This window comes from Electrona antarctica (genome assembly GCF_951216825.1).
Source record: "Electrona antarctica genome assembly, chromosome: 5".
Taxonomy (NCBI): Eukaryota; Metazoa; Chordata; class Actinopteri; order Myctophiformes; family Myctophidae; genus Electrona; species Electrona antarctica.
In genome coordinates, this window is record NC_136810.1 from 45,820,896 (window position 1) to 45,827,469 (window position 6,574).

The window sequence follows — 6,574 nt, forward strand, 5'->3', positions numbered from 1 at the left end:
CACAGTCTCACACACACACACACACACACACACACACACACACACACACACACACACACACACACACACACACACACACACACACACACACACACACACACACACACACACATGGGAGCAGCATTGTGGTGTGCAGATTTTATTGTTATATCGTGTTGAATTTTTGATCCCAGCCCAGCATGACAGGATGTGCGTGCCCGTTTGCCACTTTGTAATACTCTTTTCATTGAACTTTGACAGGCTGTGCAGACACAACCTCTAGCCAAGGGCTTCTTATGCTTTAAGGTGTCATTAAATGGGGCATTCCACTCATTTTCAACATTTTACTATGTCATTAATATACCTTAGAACAATAATAAAAAGGTCCCCCCATTCTGTGTTTCCTAGAACTGGAGGTCTGAAAAAAATCATTAACATGGTGAATCACATCTTGATGATGTCATCAAGATGTGATTCACCATGTTAATGTTTCTTATTTTTCTGTGTTCTAAGAAACACAGAATGGTATATTACCAGCTCTAAGGTATATTAATGACATAGTAAAATGTTGAAAATTAGTGGAATTCCCCTTTAAGGAGAAGCCTGTTGACACATTGCTAACCCTGGCTAATAAAAACATAAAATGGGAAGTCACCAGGTCATTGAAAGTTGCTCAAAATCCTCTCTCTCTCTCTCTTTGGTGTTGAGTTTGCTGTCACCATGTTCTTGACCTCCACACCGTTTTGGACTTTACTGTTCTGCTTTGTTTGGTAAATGTTGAACTTGCTAGAAGACTGTTAAAATTAAGAGTTTCAGGGCAGCCTTTGGTTGACTGATCGTCCGATTACTGTTAAGCAGTTTGACTTTCTGTGATTTGTTTGTAGAGCTACTGGTGTCAGCTTTTTGTAACAGTCACTTTTGATATAGGTTAAATTAGAGTAGTTTATATTAGACTAAAATTGTCATTTTATTTTATTTTAGGCAAGTTGGTGTTTATTTAAAGTTATGGTTAAGAGTATTTTTGATTGTTTATTGATTTGCGCCAGGGCTTATTTTCTGTTTAGGTTTAAGGTCATGTCCATATATTGTATATTGTAGTAAATCATGGTTGTCTAAAGAGTACTGACTTTTAAATGTAAATTACATGTGAACTCTTTAAAAAGAACCTTATCAAAGGCAACAAATAAACAGTTCACTTTTCATGTCGCAATCCCTTATTACCCCTAAGGGATTGTAACTCTCTCACTCTCCACTATGGGGAGGTGTGTGTGTGTGTGTGTGTGTGTGTGTGTGTGTGTGTGTGTGTGTGTGTGTGTGTGTGTGTGTGTGTGTGTGTGTGTGTGTGCCCCCCATAAATAGGCATATATTGAGATCCGGTTGACCATATCATACGCAAAATATAGGACAGAGTGACTTCAAACTTTGCGCACGCAATGGCAAGGAACCGAGGGAGTGCGTTGCCTGCTGTTGATACCACTGTACCACAGCAGCTTGTGGAGAAGCTGAGGGTGTTGAAGGTGGACACTGGTACCTGTAATTGGATCCTGACACAGAGGAGGCAAACGGTCAAAGTAGGCAACAAAACATCTAAAGCCCTAGGCCTAGAGTCCCCTATTGTTCACTCTACTTACACATTACTGCAAGGCCAGGTTCAAAAGCAACCACATAATAAAGTTTGCTGATGACACCACCGTGGTCGGCCTCATAACCAAGGGGGATGAAGCTGCCTACAGAAAGGCAGCTGGCAGCTTGGTGTAAGGCGCACAATCTTTCCCTCAACACCAAAAAAATAAGGAAATGATTGTCTACTTCAGGACGAGAACCAGGCCACAACACCGTCCTATGACCATCGACGCCTCAGCCATAGAGAGTGTAACAAGACAACCTGGTCCCGAGCAGCCACACCACTGCCATCATTAAGGCCCAGCAGGGTTTCTACCCCCTCCACCAGCTGAAGAGAGCCGACCTGCCTGTCCCAGCCCTGACCATGTTCTATTGTTCTATAGAGGTACCATTGAGAGCATTCTCACCTACTGCTTCACATCCTGGTACGGCAACAGCACAGTTGAGGAGAGAACAGCTGGACAGGACGGTGAGAACAGCTAACAAGATCATCGGTAGCTCGCTGCCCTCCCTGGCAGACATACAGTATACCAGTAGCGATGCACAAGGAGAGTAACTGGCATCATTAAGGACACCACCCACCCCTCTCACAGCCTGAACTCCCTTATGCCGTCTGGGAAACGGTACAGGAGCATCAGTGCCAGGACGGAAAGGATGCGAAACAGTTTCTTTCCTCAGGCAATCAGACTCCAGCCTCCCCAGTAGATATAGGACATTAACTCTGGGAGCTATGCATTGCTATGCAAAAGGAAAGAAGACATGAACTCTATATTTAGTTTTTACTATACGTAAAAGAAATACTTAAAAAAAAATCTGACGGACTTTTTAAATTTCAGAGTTTGTTTTTGCACTTGATATTTTATTCTTGTATGGGTCTGTGCTGTCTTTTTAACTAGGTGGAACTTAATTTTGTTTTTTTTCCTATGGCTGCTTGGTTGGAAAACGACTCAAGATTCAAATCTTGAGTCATTCGGATAGGCGGTTGTCAGAACCACCGATCTGACCGATGTGCAGCGGCGTCAACTTTGGGAGTGCCTGAGGGCTTGGGCGCCCACTGAAAAAATAATAAGCCAAATAGCACCCACTGAGATTAAGTTGAAGATCCCCTCCCCCTGGTCATTTTGTCACGTAGGCACACACCTTTACGGTGTTCACAGAACAGGTATTCAAATGCTAATACGGTGGCTTTGTTCCAGTGACCGCACGGTTCATTCACACTCCGTCTCCTGCAGCAACACAACACTAACACAGTCAGCGGAGAGGCTGCTGTCTGTGTACCGTCGGCCCGTCTGTAAAGAGCCATGACTTGAGACTTGACAAACAGAGCCATCTCAGCCAAAATATCCCAAAACAATGTCCGGGAAACAGAACTGTTCCTTTTCCTCAGACTACTTTTACTTTAAAAGGTAAGATGCAGTGGCTGTAATTGGGTCAAGGATCTTGCTTTCGTGAGCAATGGTGTACGAGATTGGTAATAAATTGGTCAAATCATGACATTGTTAGACCATCTGGGGGAAATAAATAAATAAATCTGCGTCGTCGTCGTCCCACCTAGCTAAAGGTAAAATCCACCCGCCGCTTATGGCTGAAACAATTTAATTATTTACTGTTGATCATGCTGAAATGTTGAAACAAGATGCTGAAACAATTTAATGTGTTCGTTAATTGTTGTGAACTGAAAGCGCGCACCACTGTATTTATTAGCAAACTGTAAATTATAAAGTACCAAAACATTTTTTCCCCCCGCTGCGGCCGGGGGGGGGGGGGGGGGGGCAGGGAGGCGGGGCGGGGCGGGGGGCACCCACTGCCGTTATAGGAACCTGCCGCCCCTGCCGATGTGTGTCCACAGGCATATTTGGATATCTAGAAGTCCAGAACTGCAGATCCAGCCGACGCCCATATATTGGCATGACAATAATATCTATAGATGTGAGGGCCGCGTAGCAGCCCAAACCTCTAGTAGGCCTACTGTATATATAACGTTGAAGTAGTTGTAGGTGCAGAATGATGGATGACGTGGCACTTTGTGCGGCCACCCGTTATCAGTCCAAATATGGACATAACCGACATCGGAGCAAATTGGCACGTCACATGCCCCTTATGGAGATATACTGTCTACCCAGAGTATGCTCACATATGGAGATTCCTGTCATAAGTACAAATCAACATTGTTATGTAATGGTTTTATACCCATATATGGCAAAGTTGAACCAGGCCGGCCGCTTTAGGAAATAACACAAACACAAATTAAGGTATTTATTTTTGAGGGGTGCTAGCCCCTCAGCTTTAAATGTGTGTGTTGTCTGAACAAACATAAAAAATGCCATGACGATGAACAGAGAACTAATGTTTGTGTTGTGTGAACAAACATTTAAAATGCCATTGACAATGAACGGATAATTTACGTCATATGTGTCTGAGCAAATCGGCATAGGGTATGCCTCCAGGGACCACCATTCTTGATGATGATGTACGATGATTAGAGTGCCCCTCACTTCACACGGGTGTGATTTTTGAGGGGCACTATAGTCCCTATGCCCAGTTTTGTGTGTTTGTGCGTACCACATTTGTGATGATTTGATTGGCCAGTTTTGTGTTTGTGTGAGCACGGAATGTGATGTATGATGATGAATCATGATACAATTACAAGTGTGATTTTTTTATATAGGCCTATATCATTCGGCTGCGTGCCTTTGCCAGGCTGAATTAAAGGCCAAATCACCATTCATCGGTTAGTATTTGGGTCCCGCCATCGGAGGGCACATAATTTTCCCGGCATGTGGCCGAAACCGAAAGGGCCTCTCCAACTCTATTTCCCAGGCTGAATTATGTTGCGTTCACACGGGGCAGATTAAACGATGCAGTCTACCATTCATTGTCAATGGAAGCCAGCGACATGACGTTGCAAAGGCGCAAAGATGGATGCATGATAGCTTCTCCAAATCAACTCACAACGTGCCTTTGCTTCGCTTCATCTGCCCGTGTGAACGCACCATTAGAGGCCCAGCACATCCCTGGCTGGTGTGGAAAGTCAGCTATTGGAGATCCAACAGCAATCTGCCCAGTGTGCCTAACATTTTGTTAGAAACACCACAGTTGGAAATGGAAGGGATGGTGGGGGCGATGGCGAGTTTGAGCACTGCTATAGTGTCTTGACTATTTAGAAGGGGTGACCACGAAAATGTTTGGGAATGATGATCAGTTTGTGCTCTGGTATGTGATGTTAGACCCAAGCTCGATCAAAGTGCATCAGTGCGTGTGTGTGTGTGTGCGCATGCGCGATGGTTGGTTATATTATCAATAGGCCTATCACATATTTTTCCTTGGTAGCCTACTGACAAAATAACAAAATTAAACTAACGAAATGATTTAGACCAGGCATTCCTGGATATTGCTTTTCGGTATGGTATCTTTACACATCAATTCCTAGTCTGAGCGTTAGCCAGAGTTAGCCTCTCTGATGGAAACAAAAACCAAGACATTTACATGTAGGCAAACAGGTCGAAAGGTACATGCTCTTTATGTAACATGTTGTACCTGATGTGTGGGCAAAAAAAAAAGAAAATCAATGAAAAACACAATGACCAGTATCACAAGCCAGGAAAAAGTGTCTGGTTTCAGACTGACTGGATTGATATCCTTGCGGCATCCTTCTTGCCATGATCTTTAGCCTGTGGCTAAGAGGGCATGACTTCTACATGGAATAAAGCAAAATAAAAATCTCATGACTGAAAATGTAAGTAAAGATGATGCTTAGGTATTATCATTATAAACGCATTGTTCCACACGTGACACAGCAGCCAACCAGTTGAAGACATCCTGGATGTGAGGCATTAAGGTTGCGTTTATGACATTTCTGTGACCATTCATGTTTATGGAAGATGCTTAAATGTCAAACTTGTATTCTATTGCTGACCAGTTGGCTGGTCAGTTAAGCACAGTAATACCATGGTCAGTATTCCAGTTACTAGTAGTGTTGGCTCTGTGGGCAGGTGCCAAGTGCTGCTGGAAAAGGAAGATCAGCATCAACATAAAGCTTGTCAATGTACGGAGGCACACAGTGCTGTAAAATATAATAGATGGTTGTGTTGAAGCTCTGGACATGACAAAACAGTGATGATTTAGCTGGTTTATCTGCTGTTGTTGATACACTTGACAGTGAAAACTTACCAATGGTTTCAACACAGCCATCTTTTTAGAGTACACTGTGCTTCAGTATGTTGACAAGCTTCATGAAGATGCTAATTCTCTTTTCCAGCTCAATTTGGCACCTGCCCACAGTGCCAAAACTACTAGTAACTGGTGTACTGACCATGTTATTACTGTGCTTAACTGACCAGCCAACTGGCCTGACTTGAACCCCACAGAGAATATAGGTTGTATTGTCAAGAGGAAGGCGTGAGACATAAGACTGAATACAAATTAATTTACGGCTGTTATCAATATCAAAGCAAACCTGGGCTTCCATAACACCTCAACAGTGCCCCACTGCCACAGTCTGATCACATATATGCCACGCCCCATTGAGGAAATATCTACGCCTAACACGGGTGGGCCATGTTGATCTGTGTCCAAGGAACAGAGATGCTCAATTTGCACATGCAAGTGATCCATTGAAGTGTGCTAGTAGTCCACTGCTCCCAGTTTGGCACACACTGACCCCTAGTGTGCAAATAAGAGAGCTGTTCAGACTGCACTAAAGTGATGATGCAGACTTGCTTTGTGTTGTGCCTGAATATTGCACAACTAACAAAGACAATGAAAGAAATAGTAAGACAGAAGAGTCAGACACACCTATGAAGCCTTGAATTCATGGAGATTTCATTGGTTTCCTAAGCCAATAATTTGATGACCAGCGGAGTCTCAATTTGAAGTAGTTACCATCATTGGTAATTCATTTTTATAATTTGATGACCGTCAATTGAGTCTCTGACTCAGACTCCGTTGGTCATCAAATGATTAGCTTAGGAAT